Below are 22,604 nucleotides of genomic sequence, written 5' to 3'. Positions count from 1 at the left end.
ATCCGAGTTACCCTGAGTTATCAGCAACAAATCTGTACAGGTCTGAAGCAATTTCAGCCCTTGCTCCCTCAGAAGAAAGAATTTGACTGAGAGGCAGCATGCAGAAAAAGAGGCCGAGGTGAGTTCCAGAGCAGGAGTAGAAGTGTATTAAAAAGTCTTTAGAACAGAAAAGAACTTTTGGAAGAGATTCAATTGGGTGCATGAAAGTCCAAGAGAGAGAAGAGAAGAGAAGATCAAATGCCCTGTTTAACCGTGTCCCTAGCACGCAGTGTGTTTAGGGAGTTGCACGCATGCCCACCTGAGGCTTTCTTCCATTTACCCGAAAGATCATACTTCACCATTTTTGTCTCTCAGTGTGCATGCCTAGGAAGTTTCTTTTCCCTGGGCCTGCCCTTAACTAACACTTTAATGTTAACAAGTGTGGACCATCAGGAAATGGCCTCTCCCTGGAGCTGGCTGCACAACTTACCACTTTTAGAGAGGCAATGCAGTAATTGCCAAAGCATCACCTGATATTTCTAGTGGGTGGAGGGGGGCCCACTTCTGCCCTGCTCATGCTGAACTACCTGTAACACCTTGATCACTGGGCATTGACAGTACAGGCAGGACGTGGGAAGATAAGGAAGTCAAAGAGAAAACCATAATAGTGAGAGGTGAAGCAACTGGGCTTGTGGGTCAGGTGGGGACTGGGAAAACTTTCCTGTCTAAAGGATTGTAAATACACCAATCAGTGCTCTGTGTCTAGTTAAAGGTTTGTGAACACACCAATCAGCACTCTGTAAAATGGACCAATCAGGAGGATGTGGGTGGGGCCGAATAAGGGAATAAAAGCTGGCCACCTTAGCCAGCTGCAACCCCCTGGCATCCCTTTCCACAGTGTGAAAGCTTTGTTCTTTTGCTCTTTGCAATAAGTCTTGCTGCTGCTCACTCTTTGGGTCCGCACTAGCTTTATGAGCTGTAACACTCACTGTGAAAGTCTGCAGCTTTACTCCTGAAGTCAGCGAGACCACAAACCCACCGGGAGGAATGAACAACTCCGGATGGGCAACCTTTAAGAGCTGTAACACTCAATGCGAAGGTCTGCAGCTTCACTCCTGAAGTAAGCAAGACCACAAACCCACCAGAAGGAAGCAACTCCGGACACATCTGAACAGCTGAAGGAATAAACTCCGGACACACCATCTTTAAGAACTGTAACACTCACTGTGAGTGTCCGTGGCTTCATTCTTGAAGTCAGCGAGACCAAGAACCCACTGGAAGGAACCAATTCTGGATACAATAGGAGAGAAATTTTTGGGATGTGTTGAAATCCAGAGGTGACAGACAACAAAATAACAGGAAATGTGAGGTGAACAGAGAAAAGCCATCAGATACATGAAGATAAACATAATTGTTAGAGCATCAGCTCTGAAGTAGAGACAGAAGTTTGTAGGAGATGAGACGAATGTTAAATAAAATTATAACAGATCAAAAGGCCCAGGGAATTAATTGCGTTTCTTTTGTCATTTTCTTCTTTTCATCTATTTCTTTTTGTTTTATCTTATTGAATTCATTCTGATCACATAATTGATAGTACTACAACTTGGATGTGTGAAGCTTTGCTTTTTTTCCCCCTCACAGACACGCTGTTGATTGGTGGTAGAGGAAAAATATATGAAATGTAGTCCAATCCAGCAAACTTAGAAGCTTAAAAGAGGATTTTAATCAGCACAGTCAAGTACATCATTAGTTTCTATAGGTTTAATACCTCAGTCTTTTAGATTCCTCTTCTCTGCTTTTTCTTCAAAATGGTATCTGGGCTTTTGGGGAAAGGAAGTGACTTAAAGGACCTTGGGGCAGTGAAGGATGGTGAGTCCATGAGTCATCAGGGAACTTTTTTTTTTCTTTTTTTTTGAGACGGAGTCTCGCTCTGCCGCCCAGGCTGGAGTACAGTGGCCGGATCTCAGCTCACTGCAAGCTCTGCCTCCCGGGTTTATGCCATTCTCCTGCCTCAGCCTCCCGAGTGGCTGGGACTACAGGCGCCCGCCACCTCGCCCGGCTAGTTTTTTTGTTTTTTGTTTTTAGTAGAGACGGGGTTTCACCATGTTAGCCAGGATGGTCTCGATCTCCTGACCTCGTGATCCATCCTTCTGAGCCTCCCAAAGTGCTAGGATTACAGGCTTGAGCCACCGCGCCCGGCCCATGAGGGAACTTTTTTAGATTTTTTGCTGGTACTTGAAGGATAATTGATCTAATTTTTGGATTCTTGTAGATTCCAGGGCTAATGTCTACTCTTGGTAAAAGAGTTGGTGTAAGATACTTAGCTTACTCATGTGGAAATATGAGTTTTGAAGTTTTAAAAATATATTGAAAATATATTTTCCACACACATACGCATTTGTAATTATTACCTATGCATAAAAGGCTGTAGGATAGTTATGCTTCTTGATGTTTTTACTGGTCATTTATTGTCTTAAGCCATGCAAAGTTAGATTTTGTGGGATAGAAATTAGGTATTAAGACAAAAACTCTACTTACTTTACAAAACCTATGACATCAGGTGTGCATGTTTCTCCTTTGTTATAGTATTATTGTTGTTTGTATTTTTTATCCTGAGTTCATGCCCTTTCCATTTAATAAAGCTAGTGCATTGCTAAATATAATTATGTTTTTCTTATAAGAATTTGAAATAGTTTTTTCTTCATGTCTTTAGGCTGTTAATAGTTTTATTAAATATATTTTGTGAGAGGATTTGCTTCCAGGTATCTTTCTGAAATCAGAGTTCCTAGGAGCCTATCTTGGGGACAAAGGTGGAAGAAAAGCATAATCATGACAGCGGGGACTCATGAGGACTACAGGATGCTGAAGGCTCTCCTGAGCTTTCAAATACACCGTCAACACAGGCAAACACGGCCTGTGTATTGGCAGATGACCACTTGGCAAAGAGATCTTAAATCCAGAATCTTAGCCTGATTATTTACACATTTCCAAATGATGCAGCCTGTAGGTAACAATTTCTGATCATTCATTACTTTGATTCCAGTGTGAATTTTATGACTAATTAGCACATCAAAAGGAAAGCCCGTCATCCTGTGCAGAATTATTTTGCTTCATGGTAAGCTAGGTGCCATGCTTAAGCTGCTGGAGGTGTTGTGAGTAGCTGAAGAGCAAATGAAGTCATTTGCTTCCCAGTGAGATGCTGCTCCATTACATTCAGCCACAGGTTCTTGCTAATAGTACAAATACAATTATTGTTCTAAATTAACTCCCCAGCCAAAGATTCAGTAAAGTAATATATGATTTAAACCATTAGCTTAAAATAATATTTGCAACTATTTGCTCTTGGTACTATGCCTTGTAAAAAACATATTCTATATTTTATTTTCATGTGATTTAGGTCACTTAAATCAAAAAATAATTTTAATTCCAATTTTATTATGCTTTCTACCTATTTTGTCTTTATTAACTCTAATATGTAATAGGTATTTTTTAAAACACACAGTCAGAATTATAAATATCTTATCGTCTTTGCATTTATACTTTTTATTTGGGAAAATTTATCCCTAAACTTTTCTCCAACTGGTTATCACACCTCAACTCTTTATCTCAAGAATATAATTTAACAATTTCTCAGAAACTCTCCTAGAACTGAAATAGTGTACATTATATGAAATGAATCCAGATACTTTTCATCAACTAGCAAAGTGACAACAAATACTTCTACTGCCCTGTGTTCCACATAATGAATCCAGTGGACTGAGATCTCTACTTCATTTGTATTTATTTTATTCAGCATTTTTCAGCATAAATCCAAGCACTTCTGTGCACTTTATAAAAAAGAGTTCTAACTACGAAACAAATCAAGTGGCCTTATTATAAAGAGATAGAATTAAAAGGTGAGGCCGGGCGCACTGGCTCATGACTGTAATTCCAGCACTTTGGGAGGCCAAAGTAGGTGGATCACTTGAGGTCAGGAGTTTGAGACCAGCCTGGTCAACATGGTGAAACCTCGTCGCTACTAAAAATACAAAATTATCTGGGTGTAGTGGCGCATGCCTGTTATCACAGTTACTTAGGAGGCTGAGGTAGAAGAGTCACTTGAACCTGGGAGACAGAGGATGCAGTGAGCCAAGATGGTGCCACTCCACTCTAGTCTGAGTGACAGAGTGAGACTGTATCTCAAAAAAAAAAAAAAAAAAAAAAAAGAATTAGAAAGTGAATGAATTGTGAAGATACCCACACAATAATTTTTGGAATACTGATTATATTCTTTAGTGAATTTTATCTGTGGTTGAAGCTAGTTTGAAAACTAAGGCTAATCAGAAACTTTTGCTTATTCTCAACATTTAATGCTATCCATGCACGTCTTAAAAATGTTTAGAAATCATATAAATTCTATGTATGATATAACCCAGAGAGCTAAATGATGACGCATATGATAACTTACTAATGTCAAAATTAGATCTGCATTCTATGGCCCAAGTAAAGAACAGTAAAGTCACCTAAGAGATGGAGTGAATATTCATAACATCAACACGATAGAATATTTATTGAGCAATTCTGATACAAAAATTTAACTTTACATTTTCCTGTATGGAACTAGGCTTGGGAAACACTTTCTATTTTGACAAAAATAGAAGGAATAGTATCATACAAAGGAATGGAGGAAGATGTAAAGAAAACTTCACCTTATAAAATAATAATTCATCAGTTTATGACTCTGCTTTGATTAGTGGCTTCCTTTTATTCTCTTTACTGTTTAGGAGAGTAACACTTGAGTGACCCTCAAATCCATGTGTTTTAAAAATTCTCTGTGGTGAAATGGGAAGGGCACACTATACACATTTGTTACAGAAGGAAAGATGATGCTTTACTTGAGTAGATGCAGTTGTTTCATATGCAGTTGTTTCATATGCAGTTGTTTGAGCTGTGAGCTATACTAGGTGGTTTTCCATGGGACACAATTTTTATTGTAAAGAATGACCGACACCAATTATTTGGATTTTAGTATTTGAAAGGTATTTTCTAAAAATTGTCAGTGATGTCAGACTGTCACTTCAAGGATAACTGACAGTATTTGTTGTCAATGATTGTACTGAAAATTTCTAGTGAAAACTAGACTTTTGGAAAACTTGTGTCTATCATCATGAGCTTGAGAGATTCGTGATTCTGAAAGACTTTTCTGATGAGACTATTGGTGATATTAACGAATGTGATATCTTGATGTCATAAAACAGAATGTGTCCACATTTCCATGACCTACATAATTCAGTGAGACAATATATACCAACTGACCAGTACATGATGTTACAAAATTATGCATGGGTAAATGATCAATGTAGTTCAAATTTAATTCAAAAAATAAAGTTTAATGTAACAGAGTACAAAAAGGACATTGATACTAATTCACATTCCACATTGCAGCTAACCTTTAAGAAATCACCACTTGTGCGCTTGTTAAACTTTGTGGTAGAAGCAAAGAAAAATATCTACAATCGTGGAAAAATTATTTTTAAATATTTCTCCATTATCCAACTACATATATGCGGGAGGCAACAGATGGAATCCACAATCACATGTGGTAATCCTGCTGCGTGCTATTCAACCAGACATGAAAGAAATGTGGAAAACTGTGGTACAATTTCACTCTTCTTTCTTTTTTGTATTCTGAGGGAGATATAGAACATAGTAATTTTTCACAAAGATTTTGATACACACAACCCACAAAAAACAAAAGTCCTTTTGGCTTCTCAAATCATTTTAGTTCCTTTATTTGAAACAGGAATTAGAAATTAGAACTGTTGATCTAAATAGATGGCATATCTACACTGTTAGATTATTTTTAAGAATGTTGTATTTATTATTATTGTTATTTTTTACTTTAAGTTCTGGGATACATGTGCTGAATGTGCAGGTTTGTTACAAAGGTATACATGTGTCATGGTGTTCAACCCGTCATCTAGGTTTTAAGATCTGCGTGCATTAGGTGTTTGTCCTAATGCTCTCCCTCCTCTTATCCTCCAGCAACAGGTCCCAGTGTGTGATGTTCCCTTCCCTGTGTCCATGTGTTCTCATTGTTCAATTGACATGTATGAGAACATGCCGTGTTTGGTTTTCTGTTCCTGTGTTAGTATGCTGAGAATGATGGCTTCCAGCTTCATCCATGTCCCTGAAAAGAACATGATCTCATTCTTTTTATGGCTGCATAGTATTCCATGGTATATATATGCCACATTTCCTTTATACTGTCTATCATTGCTGGGCATTTGGGTTGGTTCCAAGTCTTTGCTATTGTAAATAGTGCTGCAATAAACATAGATATGTGTGTATCTTTATAGCAGAATGATTTATAATTCTTTGGGTATATACCCAGTAATGGGATTGCTGGGTCAAATGGTATTTCTGGTTCTAGTTCCCTGAGGAATTGCCACACTGTCTTCCACAGTGGTTGAACTAATTTACACTCCCACCAACAGTGTAAAGGCATTCCTATTTTTCCATAGCCTCGCCAGCATCTGTTGTTTCCTGATTTTTTAATCGTCAAGGAATGATGTTTTATTAAAGTCCATGTAAAAGTTTTGTTTTCTGAAAAATCTATTTTTAACAGCAGAATGAAAATTCTTCTTAATCAAAATCTTATTTTAAATGTGATTTCTTTTTTTTCCAGAGGGAGGATGTACCACAAATGAATAAATGTGTAGGTATCAATATAAATTGAATTTATTTGTTTCAAAGAACATTCAACAGTGAGAAAAAATGTTAACTGTCTCATCTTTATAAAATTTGTTTGAATGTAAAAAAACCCCACATGTTTAAGTCTTTTTTCCTAGGTACAAGAATTGCTAAATGCATGCACAATATCTATAAAGTTGCACATAGTGAATTTATGAGATCAGATGTAATTGAAACTAGACTAAATCATGCTAGCTACTGATTCGATAGTAAATCAAGCTAAGTAAAAATTTTTTCTCAGGAGAAAGCACTATATAATATCTTGAAAAGACAGTTAATCAAATAACACATCAATGAGGTTTTCAAGAAAATGTTGAATTCTTCACATAAGATAGATATAAAATCTCTCAGTGCTCTCATCTAATTTTTAAATTCACGTTGTGGCTTGTAATGGAACCCCTTTGCACTCAAATTCCAGGTTCCTGGATAAAAAGTAGAACCAGGAGACTACCATCTCAGGATGTGTGTTTCTAGGTAACAGACAGATACCATGACTGCTGTCTATGTATTGGTAGATATTTAGAAAAACAGTAAGTAGTTAATAGAGAGAAAGTAATTTTATTATAATTAAAAGGTAAAACTATTGATGGTGTTTGAGAATCGTGGGACAAAGTCTGGGGATAGTCCTGGTACATGAAAATATTGCTTAATAAAAAGGGGTCTAGGAAGCCCAAAGATAAGGTTGAGAAGAATTGGTATTAGTTATTGGTAATGTTATTGCATTTACCTTTAAATGCATTTATCGTTAAAGTTACTCATTTGGGGCCAAGCATGGTGGATCATGCCTGTAATTCCAGCACTTTGGGAGACCAAGGCAGGTGGATCACCTGATGTCAAGAGTTCTAGACTAGCCTGACCAACATGGTGAAACCCTGTCTCTACTAAAAATACAACATTAGCTGGGCGTGGTGGTGCATGCCTGTAATCCCAGCTACTCTGGAGGCTGAGGCCGGAGAATAGCTTGAACTCGGGAGGTGGAGATTGCAGTGAGCCATGATCATGCCATTGCACCCCAACCTGTGCAAAAAACAGTGAAACTTCATCTCAAACAAACAAAAAAAAAGTTGTTCATTTGTGTACTATGGACCTTTTAATAATTTTAATGCTTTCAACTCATGAACATAGTGTATCTTCCCACTGATTTGTGTCTGCTTCAATTTTTTTCAAATGTTTTATAGTTTTCAGCCTATAGTTTTCAGATCTTTTACCTCCTCAGTTAAATTTATTCCTGAAAATTTTATTCTTTTTAATGCTATTGTAAATGAGATTTTTTTTTTAAATTTCTTTTTCAGGTACTTTGAAGTTAGTTTCTAGAAACTTAATTGATGTTTGTGCCTTGATTTTTGTATTCTGCATCCTTACTGAATCTGTTTATCAGTTCCAACAGTTTTTTGGTGGGGTCTTTAAAGTTTTCTGTCTGTCTCTCTCTCTCTCTCTCTCTCTCTCTCTCTCTCTCTCTCTCTCTCTATATATATATATATATATATATATATATATGTCATCTACAAAAAGAGACAATTTTTTATTCCTTTCCAATCTGGATTTTTTATTTTTTTAGAGAGAGTCTCACTCTGTCACCTAGGTTGCAGTGCAGTGGCACAATCTGTGCTCACTGCAAGCTCCACCTCCCGGGTTCACACCATTCTCCGGCCTCAGCCTCCCAAGTAGCTGGGACTACAGGTGCCTGCCACCACGCCCAGGTAATTTTTTGTATTTTTAGTAGAGATGGGGTTTCATCATGTTATCCAGTATGGTCTCGATCTCCTGACTTCGTGATCCACCTGCCTCAGCCTCCCAAAGTGCTAGGATTACAGGTGTGAGCCACTGTGCCCAGCCCAATTTGGATGTTTTTAATTATTTTTATTGCCTAATTTTTCTGGCTAGGACTTCTAATACTATATTGAGTAGAAGTGGCAGGACTGGATGTCCATATGTTTTTTCCTGATCTTAGAGGAAAATATTTCAGCTTTTCATTGTTGAACATAATGTTAACTGTGGGCCTGTGATATATGACCTTTATGGTGTTGAGATATATACTTTCTATATCTAATGTGTTGAGATATTTTATTATAAAGGTTGTTGAATATTGTCAAGACTTTTTCTGCATCTATTGAGTTGTTCATGTGATTTTTGTTCTTTATTCTGTTAATGTGGTATATCACAGTAATTTATTTGCATAAGTTTAATTATTCATGAATCCTATGGATAAATCCCATGGTATGGTATATGATCTTTGTAATGTGCTCTTAAATTGGTTTGCTAGTGTTTTATTGAGGATTTTTGTATCTGTGCTCATGTGGGATATTGGTCAATAGTTTTCTTTTCTTGTAGTGTCCTTGTCTGGCTTTGGTATCTTGGTTGTTGGTCTCATAGAACAAATATGGAAGTGTTTGACTCAATTTTCAGACAGAGTTTGAGAAGAATTGGTATTATTCTTTAAATCTTTGGTAGTTTCACAAGTAAAACCATCAGATCCTAGGCTTCTCTTTGATGGGAAACTTTTCATTACTGATTCAATTTCCTTATTTATTATTTGCCTGTTTAGATTTGTCACAATTTATATCTTTTTATATTGTTTAGTTATTATCAAATTATTGTAACTTAGTTATTTTTAAAAGTTTTGTCTTTTGACTTTATACTTGAGATGTAAGCAATTTATATACCAGCATTACAGTATTAGGACATTCTAATTTTCACTGTTTGCTTATTTTACCATTGAGTGTTATGCTTTCATACAATTTTTGTATTACTCAAAGCAATCTACAGACTCAACTCAATCCCTATCAAAATTCCAGTGCCATTTTTTCGAAGAAATACAAAAACAAAGTTAAATGAATATGAAACAAAAAAAAAAGCCCTTCAAATAAATAGCTAAAGTATTATTGAGGAAAAAGAACAAAGCTGGAGGTATCATGTTTTATGATATCAGATTATATTACAAAGCCACCATAATCAAAACAGTATGGTACTGTTAAAAAACAGACATACAGAGCAGTTAAGCAGAATAGAAAGCCCAAAAATAAACCTATGTGTATATGACTAAGTGATCTTCAACAAAGGTGCTAACAATACACAATGGGGAAATGGTAGTCTGTTAAATAAAATACGTTTTAAAACCTGAATATACACGTGCAAAAGAAATGAAATTGAATCCTTATTTCAGAGCATAATTAAAAATCACTCACAATTGATTAAAAATTTAAACATAGGATCTGTAACCAAAAACTCTTATAAGAAAATAGGGGAAAAGCCCCTTGATACTGCTCTTGGCAAATTTTTTTATATCAATTGTTGCTAAAACACAGGCAACCAAAGTAAAAATAAACAGGTGGGATTACATTAAACTAAAACCTTTCTGTGCAGAAACAAAATGAAAAGGCAACCCGTGGAATAGTAGGAAATATTTGCAAACATATCTGACAAGGTGTTAATATCCAAAATAATAAGGAACTCCAACCAATCAATGGCAAATCATAATAATAACCTGACTAAAAAATTTGGCAAAGAACTTTTAATAGACAGTTTCCCAATTAAGACATACAAATAACCAATAGTTGTATGAAAATATATTTAAGATAACTAATCAAAAAGGAAAGACAAAAACCACAGTATTTCTAGTACCCATCTGTCAGGATAGCTACTATAAAAATGTCAAAATAAAATGTGTTGGCAAGAACATGAAAAAAAGAGAACCCTTATACATTGTTGATGGGGATGTAAATTGGTACAACCATTATTGAAAAAAGTATGGAGATTCCTCAAAAAGTTAAAAATAGAACTATCATATGATCCAGCAACTCCACTACTGGGTATATTACATATTGAAAGGAAATAAAATCACTAATCTTGAAGAGGTATCTGCATTCCCATGTTCATTGCATAATTACTCACAATAGCCAAGAGATGGAAATAACCTAGGTGTCAATCAATAGATGAATGGATAGACAAATAGAAAATGGATATTACTCAGCCTTAAAAGTTACAATTGAAAGTAAGAAATCTAAAATAAAAAAAGGAAATTTTGTCATTTGCAGCAACATAGATAAACATGGAGGACATATGCTAAGTAAAATAAGTCAGGGACAGCAAGACAAATACTGTGTGATCTTGCTTTCTGTGTAATGTTAAAACACTGAGCTCACAGAAACAGAGAGTAGAAGAGTGGGTATCAGGGCTCAGAGATTGGGAGAGATCAACATCTCCCCATCAAAGGTACAAATGTGCAGTTATAAGCTAAGTAAGTTCTAGAGACCTAATGTGTAGCTTAGTGACTATAGCTAATAATAATGTACTGCATACTTGAAATTTGCTAAGACAGTAGATCTTAAGTACATGGATATGTTCATTAGCTTGATTGTGGAAATCATTTTAGATTGTATATATTTATTAATAACTTGGGCATATACAACTTTCATCAATTATATCTCAATGAAAAATTTTAAAAATTTAAAAAGCGAACAAAACTCCAGTGGTGTTCCTCTTAAAAATATACCAAATTTAATCAAACTTAGTGTTTCCTATTTAATAATTTCATTGTGAAATGCATTTTTTTGTTTTATTTTATTTTACTTTAAATTTCTGGATACATGTGCAGAATGTACAGGTTTGTAACATAGGTAAGCATGTACCCTGGTGTTCTGCTATACCTATCAACCCGTCATCTAGGTTTTAAGCCCTGCATGCATTAGGTATTTGTCCTAATGCTCTCCCTCCTCTTGTCCCCCATTCCCTGACAGGCCCCAGTGTGTGATGTTCCCCTCCCTGTGTTCATGTGTTCTCATTGTTCAACTCCCATATATGAGTGAGAACATGAGGTGTTTGGTTTTCTGTTCCTGTGTTAGTATGCTGAGAATGATGGCTTCCAGCTACATCCATGTCCCTGAAAAGAACATGATCTCATTCTTTTTTATGGCTGCATGCTATTCCATGGTATATATGTGCCACCTTATCTTTATCCAGTTTATCATTGCTGGGCATTTGGGTTGGTTCCAAATCTTTCTATCGTAAATAGTGCTACAATAAGCATACATATGCATGTGTCTTTATAGCAGAATGATTTAAAATCCTTTGAGTATATACCCAGTAATGGGATTGCTGGGTCAAATGGTATTTCTAGTTCTAGATCCTTGAGGAATCACCACACTATCTTCAACAATAGTTGAACTAATTTACTCTCCCACCAACAGTGTAAAGGCATTCCTATTTCTCCACAGCCTCACCACTATCTATTGTCTCCTGACTTTTTAATCATTGCCATTCTGACTGGCGTGAGATGGTATCTCATTGTGGTTTTGATTTGCATTTCTCTAATGACCAGTGATGATGAGCTTTTTTTCATGTTTGTTGGCTGCATAAATGTTTTCTTTTGAGAAGAGTCTGTTGATATCCTTTGCCCACTTTTTATGGGTTGTTTTTTTCTTGTAAATGTGTTTAAGTTCCTTGTAGATTCTGGATATTAGCCATTTGTCAGATGGATAGATTGCATAAATTTCCTCCCATTCTATAGGTTGCCTGTTCACTCTGATGATAGCTTCTTTTGCTGTGCAGAAGCTTTTTAGTTTAATTAGATCCCATTTGTCAATTTTGGCTTTTGTTGCCATTGCTTTTGGTGTTTTTGTCGTGAAGTCTTTGCCCATGCCTATGTCCTGAGCGGTATTGCCTGTGTTTTATTCTAGGGTTTTTATGGCTTTGGGTTTTACATTTACATCTTTCATGTATCTTGAGTTAATTTTTGTATAAGGTGTAAGGAAGGGGTCCAGTTTCTGTTTTCTGAATATGGTTAGCCAGTTTTCCCAGCACCATTTATTAAATGGGGAATCCTTTCCCTGTTACTTGTTTTTGTCAACTTTGTCAAAGATCAGATGTATTTGAATAGATATTTAATTTATAAAGTTCGAATATGGATAATTTAAATGGTGTGTAGAAGAATAATTTCTTGTCATCTATGTGTTTCGATAGAGAGTGTACCTCTCTCTCAGTCAGCGCATATGGGGAACACTTTAATTGTTTTTGTAAAATTACAAGTGCAAATTAAATTTTAAAGAAATTAAAACATAAAAATTATTAGACTTAATTCTAGAATTCTTATGAATAAATATCAAATATAAGTATATGCTCTCAGTTTCTCTATTAATACAATGGTAGCATAATATACATATTATTCTTCACCTTGATTGGTTTTTCAAACATATCTTGGAGATTGTTCCCCACAGTAAGTGGAGAACTTTCTCACTCTTATGTTGCATTGTATCCCACTTATGGTTTACATATGTCCTCTCTTTATGGAAACCGGACTGTTTCTTAGCTTTAACTGTTACAAATTAAGTCATCACAAATTACCATATGCACATGTCACTTTACTTCTATGCAGCCGAATTTCTGGGACAGACTCCTAGACATGGGGTTGCCGCATCAAAGTGTGTATGCAAGTGTAATTTTGTGGGTTTACTTTAAAATCTTGTTTTCCTCCTCACTATCTTAGGGAAAGTTTTGCTGTTCATTTCAGTGGTATACATTTGAGAGAGCAATTGCAAACCTCCCCGGGGTGCTCCCCTTTGTGTGCTTGCTCTCACTGTAGCTCCCCCTTACCTCCTTTGGCAACCTGACTCTATAATACCTACTGAAAGAAAAAGCACTGGCAGAATGTAGGAGAAAAAGTAGATAGGTAGCTCCTAATATAAGAAATTATTCACACGAAGAGGATAATATGGAAGAAAGTCTTGTAGGGATAGAAAATAAGAGTTGGCACTTCGGTGAAACAGAACATTTGATCTTGAAGGAGCATATAAGAATGTTCTAACCCATCGTTCCTCTACAAGGAAAACTAGGGAATGGAGGACATGAGCTTTTGTTTCTCAATCTGTCTAAATTTCTGTGTAAAATCTGACAAAAATCAAGAAAATTTTCTTCGATTTCTGAAATTTTTTGTTCTACTTTGCTTTCTGACAATTGAACAATTCCATGGTTTCATAGCACCATTTAAAACATTATTTCAGTATTTCAAAATTAAAAAATAAAACTCATATAAATTTTTTCTACAGTGATTCTCAAGGACCTGAGTCCATATTTTATAATCCTAGTCTTTCCTTAGTCAACTTCTTAGTAAAAGCTGTGCATTTAGTAAGAGGGAAAGCAAAGAAGCCCTCTAGTCAAAGATACTGATATACCTAACTGAGGAACAAGATCACCCCTTCCTCCAACCCATCCCACAATCACTTGCAATTTTTGCTTTAAGCAGATCTTGTTTAATTTTTAAAAACCAAATAGCCTTAAAAAGCATAAAGTTTCATCCTTTAAGGCAATAATTTTTAAGGACCACAACATGACCCATTATAAGCAGCCAGTACAAGGGGCTTAAGGTCTGCATGTGCCTGGCACTTTTAAGGAACAGGAAGTTGGTCCACGTGCCTGGATCTAACAGAATGATAGTGAATTTGTAAGAAGTGAGGCTAGGAGGTCAAAGGAGTGACTCAGTGTTGCACTGTGTCTAGTGGCTATCCTTTGGAAAGAAATAGCAAATTTAAAAAACAATATTGAGGGTTTTCTGAGGACAGAGTAATAATAAGCATATATCTTCAAAGCATCACTGTGGCTGCTGAACTGAAATCGGGCTTTTATTGGAAGCACTTGTTTTAAGCACGATGCTCACAGATTATTCTGCATCAAGAGAATCTCTGTAGACCTTTTTAACCATTGATGCATTTATTTATTTATCAAATATTTATTATTTTTCCAGCATTGTTTTAAGCATTGGTAATACACCCAGGAACCAGAGACTCCCATCTCCTAATGGAAGAGTCAGAGATATGGATAATATCAGTAGAGACTGCTAAAAGTTGCAAAAATTATATATTGGTTTTATTTTAAGAAAACAGATATGAGTGGAATAGAAATTTCATTGTGTATGTAGAATACTCTTCAAAGCTTTCCAGTCTGCTGATTTGAATGGTTTTGTTTTGCAAATTTATTCTATAAATTTTAACATTTTAAAAAAATTTTGTAAATAGGGCTCTTATTTATATCAAAGTGATCATAAAAATGTGCGTGTATGTGTATATATATATTTATATATATTCATATATATATATATACACTTGCTATGTGTATATATATTTATATATATTCATATATATATACACATATACACAAACACATACATATGTATATACATATGTACATATTTGTAGATATATTTGCCTGAGATGTGATATTCTGTGAGAAAATGAAGTAAATCATTTCAGGAATATGTGTCATCTCTAAAACAAACTTTTCTTTAGTCACCAGAAAAACGTAAGATTTCAAACAGATATATCAACTGTAATTGGATCCTTGCCAAGATGTAACTGGTGTTGCTGAAAAAAATTAACATTGTATTTTTATTCACTTGACTCATAATAGAAGAGTGCTTAGGGTTAACATTTTGATAGAATTTTCTTGGCTTTTGTTTTATTTCCTATATCCATAACACTTAAAATAATGAAATATAATTGGGTGACATTTTCTTTACATGTAAGGTTTACATTGATTCTTTTTAAAAAGAGCACAGTGTCTGAGGGAGTAAAGAGGTCATTTTTCTAGGAGCAGAGCAAGGCAATTGGTTGATTTGTCCTTTCCCTAGGCATTTCAACAGTGGAAAGAAAACTATTGTTATGAGTGTTATAAGGCAAAATTATTATACACTTAGGAATTAAAAACTAAACGGTCTCATAATCCCTAGTGTTGGTGTGACCAGTGCTGATGGAGAATTTGGGTTATAATCTCACTGCAGGTGTTCACTAGCTTTATATATTGATACGCAATTTGACTTCTTGAGGTCAAGTTTTCTCATCTCTCTAATGAAAATCCTGGACTTCTTGATGTCTAAGGTCTCCTACAGGCCACATCTAAAATTTTAATCATTTCCTCTTCTATTATCTTTTATTTTTATTTATTTATTTATTTATTTATTTATTTATTTATTTATTTATTTATTTTGAGACAGAGTCTCGCTCTGTCGCCCAGACTGGAGTGCAGTGGCCGGATCTCAGCTCACTGCAAGCTCCGCCTCCCGGGTTCCCGCCATTCTCCTGCCTCAGCCTCCCAAGTAGCTGGGACTACAGGCACCCACCACTGCGCCCGGCTAATATTTTGTATTTTTAGTAGAGACGGGGTTTCACCGTGATCTCTATCTCCTGACCTTGTGATCCACCCGCCTCGGCCTCCCAAAGTGCTGGGATTACAGGCGTGAGCCACCGCGCCCGGCCTCCTCTTCTATTATCTTAAAGAACATAACCTTTCTATAATGTTTCGAAGTAATTTGTGCCAATAGTTGAAGTCATATGGCAATTTCAATCCAGCAAATATTTCTTAATCTTGGAATTTTGCATAAATAATGCGAAAGTGAGTAAAACACAGACCTTGCTTTATTCAAGTCTAATATGTCAGACCAGTTAAGCAATATGTGCTTACATGTAAATTTATAAATTTATTCTATACACTTTAACATTTTTTAAAAATTTTGTAAATAGGGCTCTTACATCAAAATGATCATAAAAATGTAGCAATGTGTACATAACATTTTTGGGGAAGTTAAATTCAGTTTCATAAAGCACTTCCTCTGGGTGGCCTTTTGTGATTGTTTCATTAGTCTTGGGACTTGCTATATTGTGATACTACTACTAATAATAATTACTGAATACTGGGACCATTCTCAGCATTTTACATCTAATTCATTTAATTCTCAAAACAGTTATGATATTTTGCTCTTGTTGTCATTAATATAAATAAAAAAGTGAGGTTCAGAGAATGTAAGCATTTTCACAAATTCACAGAACTGTCAGTCAGTATTTAAATTTTAGTGGCCTGATTCTCAAGCATTTGTCTCCAAAATACATTTTACTGTGATCTTCAAAAATATATGCACTTTTTAGCTTCATAATTCAAGGAGACAATGATATAGCTGGATTAGAGTAATTATTTTTTGCATGACTATTGCCCAAGTGGTCAGGCACAGTGACTCACGCCTGTAATTCCAACACTTTGGAACGCTGAGGCGGGCAGATCACTTGAGGTCAGGAGTTTGAAATCAGACTGGGAAACATCGCAAAACACCATCTCGAAAAAAATACAAAAATGAACCAGCCATGGTGGCACACACCTATAATCCCAGCTAGTCAGAAGGCTGAGGCATGAGAGTCACTTTAACCTGGGTGGGGGAGATTGCAGTGAGCCGAGATTGCGCCTTTACCCTCCAGCCTAGGCTTGAGAGCGAGACTGTCTCAAAAAACAAAACAAAACAAGACTATTTCCTAAGAGTTAGAAGTTCAAGAATCCTATTTGTAAAACTGTAAGGACATGAACATGTAGGATGCAGTATAGAATACATTTTACCTTTATGAAGATCATCAATTATAATTTTGCTACTCAAATTCCAGAGTAATTTTGATTCAGTGTTTACCATTTACATATTTTTTAATGAAAATAAATCCTTTTTGGACAGGAGACCCAATATCCTATTTTAGAGTGCTTTATTTCTTGGGTAATTCATTTTTACTGTGCTGTTATTTCAAACGGAGGATGAGTTATTGAACATGTTGGATGTTTTGTTTTCCTGAGACTTGGAAGTTAATTACAATGCAAACAAAATGTCTATTTACTTATCTCTGTCCCCTCTGCCTCCCCGCACTCAATGGAGGCATTCTCTTCCTTAGGGTGGTCCTTTAAAAGTAGCGTGAAAAAAGACTTTTGAGAATTTTCTTTCAATCTATAAGAAAGAACTTGTGCAATCTGATAAAAACAAAGAAATATTAATTTTTGTTTCTATGGGTAACAGAAAATGCATTGATTTGATAATTTATAAGAGCCTCCAAATGGAGGCCATGGATTGAGTAGATTAGCTTTGCTATTTGGGTATTTTATCTATTCTTCTCTAGGCCAGAAATCCCTCCACACGCAATTTATAAAGTATTAGATCTGCCTGTGAATACTTCATAATAGATTATGTGATAATCCACTTTGCTCAACAATATGTTCCTCTTATTTACAAGTCTCTGATTCCCTTCCCTCTGTAGACATGGGAGTGTTCCTCCAAAACATGGAAGTCTTTGACTCAAATTCTTTTTCCTTTATTTGATGAATTTCAGGCTTTATCTGTTCCCAGCATACATACACTTATTTTTGTTTTTCTCCCTCCAACCTTAGTTTTCTTCTGTTTATTCTGTCATACTTAGCACATTCCCTATGTGTAAATATGCTTAGAAGTATTGTGGCTTGAATTCATTTTTTAAATTTTGAGACATTTATTTAGCAAGTATACACTTACAATGGAAGAGGAGAAAAAAATGACATTTGAATTAATTTTGTTACCTGAAGACAGGATGGGCTACAGTGCAAAACAAATATACAGGGCGCTTGTTCTAAAATTATTAGAAATTTCAAGACAATGATAGCAGAATATTCAACTAAGCACAGGGATCTTCTGAACACAGAATATCTTGTGATTGCACAGGTCAAATATACATAAAGCCAGTTCTGCCTGAGTATTCCTGGGTGGAAGTCAGGGGGAAAAAATGCTTTAAAGACGTTTTGTCCTTAGATGTGTGTTTTTCTTTTCTTTTTTCCTGTCACTTTCCTTCTCTGCCTCTTTCCTCCCTATCCTCCCTTCCTCCTCTTCTCTGCCTTCTCCTCCTCCTCCTCCTCCTCCTCTCTCTGTCTCCTTTCATAAAACAATGATACCTAGCAAGTGCTTTAGAGTTCTCTGATGACAGATTCTGGTTAAAGAGGAAACAAATTAATCATCATGGTCATATAATAGTAAATGTCATAAAGGCCAACTTCTAAAATCCCTAATTTTAGGTATTTTTGAAAGATTATAAGTTTGATAAGTTTTAAATCAAAATGGTTTAGATAATCTAAAAGTTCATAGATCCAGTATTCCTCATAAACATAAAAGAATCTCACATACAAAAAATAAATCTATCTAATGAAATAACATTCCGGCTGACTTAAGAGAAACTTCAATTTCTCTAGTGTTTTCCAATATCAAACTAGGTCAGATTCCCTGTCTACCATAAATTACGCTTGGCATAGAGATTTCAGGAACTGATACTACAGTTCTAGGTTAAGTTTTAATTTTAAAATAACTTGCTTTAAATAAAGTGTGAAGATAAACTTCTAATTGTTTTGACCCAAGTTTGTAGCCTGGATTGAAACATGAGCATTACCTGTAATTTTTCAGAAATGTGCGTTCTCAGACTCACTCCAGATCTACTGAATCAGAAACTCTGGCAGTAGGGCTCAGCAGTGAGAGTGTTAACGTACACATTAGGTTACTTTAACAGACTCTAAAGTTTTAGAATATGGCATTAATCTATACTACCTCTATTATAAGACCTTTAAATAAAGATCATTATCTGTTCATGGAATAGTAAAACTATCATATGAATCACTTAACCTTTCACATGTCATAAATGATGGGGACTTTTAAAATTGAAAGGTAAATAGTAGACATTGCATGAATACAATTGTAATTTAATATATGTTATATTAATAATGATAGTTGACAAAATCAGTTATATCCACAAATGACTATTTTTCTGTAAGGAATTAGAAAACAAATAGTCTTATTAGTAGCCTAAATAATTTTATATTTTTTGTGTAGTCTTCTTGAGAGAAAACACTGCTCTTTACTTAGGAAATTGCTCTACCACCTCAGAATTCTCTCTTGCAAATATGTCTGCCCTTTCTATTTTTTTCTTTGTGTTTGCCTGCAAGTATTTTTTTTTTTAACTTTGCAAGAAAATACTACTACAGGTTGTTTGCCTGAAGTAGAATCTAAATTACAATAAAAGTTTATTCCGAAAATAGAAGACAATGTTCTGTGAAGCTTGCAGCCAATGAATAGGTTATTAGAGAAGCATTTTCCACTGAGGTTTGGAAATGAAACATAGTACATTTTCATTAATCTAGTGAGTATAATATTAAGTATTTAATCTTACTTGTCAATGAGACTATCATTTTACATACATAGGTAAATAAATCAAGCAACGTATATGTCAGAGTTAAACTGAATTGGCCCTTTTGAATTCAGAGGTGACAGTTTAGCTTACAAAGACAATATTAGGAAAACCTTCCTTTGAAGAGCTGAGGAACATGTATATATTCACATATATAAATATATATGGTTATATATATATATATAATTTCAGTAGTTTTTTTTAGTGTCTGGATTTTTAAATCTTTATCTGAAAACTAATGCATCTGGAAGAGAATACTTTTTATCCCTTAGAAAATAATTCAAACATCTGTAGCTAATTGAAAATCAGGGCTATGGGTATAGATGCAAAATAGTTAGGATGTCATTACCTTTTCTTCATGGATGAATTAGAATTTTGAAAAGATCACGATAGATGCATAGATAATACTTAAAATTGAGGAACCATGAAGCAGGGCTTTATTCTAAGTCTTCAGATAATGTAATAAGAGTTTCTATAATCTTGAGACTTAAGCAGATAGAAATAATTTTCATGAACTTAATTCATTTTTAATAGCTGTACAACAGTGCCATATATGTTCCACTATTTTTCCGTACATATTTGTGTTTCAAATATAATAGGTTTGTGTTTCAAAATATTTTCTTTTCTGCAAATAATAGTTATTATTAATTAACTACATGATTTCAATACTTGCATTCTCAGTTCTTACAGTATGAACAGAAACCACTAATTAAAATGGCAGGGAAAATTTTGAGGTCTATGTGCAAATTATGTCCGTGAATAACAGTGATTGCCAAGGACACATATTGATGGAAAGATGTCAAGCAAAATAAAAGAGCTGAGATATATTCTTTGTTGAAAGAGAAAAGGTGTAGTAATCTTTGATATTTAAAATACTGCCTTAGATGGTAACATGTACATATAATTCAACTTCAGCCAAAAAATATTAAATGTGTTACACTGATCTATACTAGTATAAATTAAATTGTGTGGCCTACAAACAAATCTTACCATTTCTCTGCTTTCAACAATTTGCATCTTTCCATTTCACTATTATTATAATGTTATTTTTATTTATTGTTTTGATATACCTTATTAACATAATCTGATGAAATACTTGCATGTAATATTTATTTCAATATTCAGATACTAAAATAATGAAATACCTCAATTTCCATACTACTTTCCAGTTATAAATATAGATTTTGTATAACCATGTCTGAATATATATTTCATGTGTACATAAAATACATATTCAATTATGGCGCAGAAGAAATTCAATTTGTGTGTTATCTGTACATGGAAACTGAAATGCAAAATTGAAGCTGTTGTCTACATAATATAATATTTGCCATAACTTTGCTAAAACTATACAGACATTTGACTTCAAAGGAAAAATGTATGTATATGCCTTAAATTTTCCTAATATTATCATTAGTTGGGAAAATGCTACATATTTGGAATGTACTGTTATATATAATCTACTTCCAGTTAATCAATATTCTGAAATCTGTGGTATTTTAAAATATTCTGTGTTATAATAAAATATAACAAATGAACCATAATGCATGCATATGTTCTTGCTCTGAAAACGCTAAGTAACATTTATCAAGTAATTTAGCTATGGTTCAAAATTTAATTTAATATATATTTACAGAAAAGTAGATGACAGTCTGTAAGTAAATTAGTCCATTCTCACACTACTAATAAAGACATACCTGAGACTGGGTAATTTATAAAGGAGAGGGGTTTAACTGACTCACAGTTCTGCATGACTGAGGAGCCCACAGCAAACTTACAATTATGGCAGAAGAGGAAGCAAACACATCTTTCTTCATATAGTGGCAGCAAGGAGAAGTGTAGAAAGAAGTGGGGGAAAGCTCCTTATAAAACCATCGGATCTTGTGAGAACTCACTCACTGTCATGAGAACAGCATGGAGGTAACCACCCCCATGATTCAATTATCTCCCACGGGGCCTCTCCCACAACACGTGAGGCTTATGGGAACTACAACTCAAGATGAGATTTGGGTGGAGACACAGCCAAAACATATCAAAAGTTATTTAAGTAGCTAGAAACATCATTTCTCATTATTATTGAAAAATTAGATTAGAAAAAATTCAATTCTATTCCATTTTGAGATGTGAATTCTTTGTGACCTCTCTAAGTTATAAAGAAAAGAAATTGGTCCTAAGAAGCTGCTGACTTAATTATTCGGGTGACTCAACCTCTTAAATACATTTCAAAATACATTGATAATTGAGGCCAGAAAATTTATCAGGGCCTCTATGATTGCCTCATTTTCACTTCACTTTAATAACGTCTGTAGTTTACTCACTTCCTTATATTCTCCTGTGCTTCGTATTAACTAAAGGATATCAAACAAAATAAACCACTGGCTAAAGAAAAAGGCCTGAGCTCCATTTTTATAGGAATAATGACTTTAAAAAAATACTGTACTGAAAGAATCCCCCAAGGCTCATCATGTCTTCCTTGTTATCATGGTGCTGAGGGTCAGGTTGATGCCCTTTTTCATTATTTTATGGAATATTTGTAAGCCTGTGAGTAAAGAGAGGTTTGCCCTGTGGCTCATCAGGGAATAACTTCAAGTGGAAAACCTTAAGGTCAGCAAGAGGTGCTGCCTTACCTCTTGGTTGGGGCACCCTTTTCCTCTTCTTTGACATAAAGCTTTGTCTTTATAAACAAATACCACAACATATATATCCCTATTATAAAAGCCTTAGTTAGATTAATTGGTTACATTCTTTTTTTAATCCTGTCCTGCTGCTGCCTAAACTTTCAGCATCAGCATGATCCAATGAGGATCATACTCAAATGATTATATTGGAATTATTTAGATTAAAATATCTGAATACCTCAGTGACGTCTCTCAAAACTGAAACACGCACGCGCGCACACAC

At 34.8% G+C, this 22,604-nt stretch overlaps 1 long non-coding RNA gene across 1 annotated transcript; it reads right to left on the bottom strand.

Annotated features, from left to right (window-relative positions):
* Window positions 1-5,719: 5,719 nt before the first annotated feature.
* LOC135971089 (uncharacterized) lies at window positions 5,720-21,543 on the bottom strand. Its single transcript, XR_010587168.2, has 2 exons — window positions 21,482-21,543; window positions 5,720-6,148 (listed from the first exon to the last, which is right to left on the bottom strand). It is a non-coding gene; the product is annotated as an uncharacterized lncRNA (long non-coding RNA).
* Between the last annotated feature and the right edge of the window lie 1,061 nt (window positions 21,544-22,604).

Source organism: Macaca fascicularis, chromosome 6 (assembly GCF_037993035.2).
Source record: "Macaca fascicularis isolate 582-1 chromosome 6, T2T-MFA8v1.1".
In the NCBI taxonomy this organism is placed as follows: domain Eukaryota; kingdom Metazoa; phylum Chordata; class Mammalia; order Primates; family Cercopithecidae; genus Macaca; species Macaca fascicularis.
Note: the sequence above shows the minus strand (reverse complement) of the source record. Positions and strands in the feature narration are given on the sequence as shown.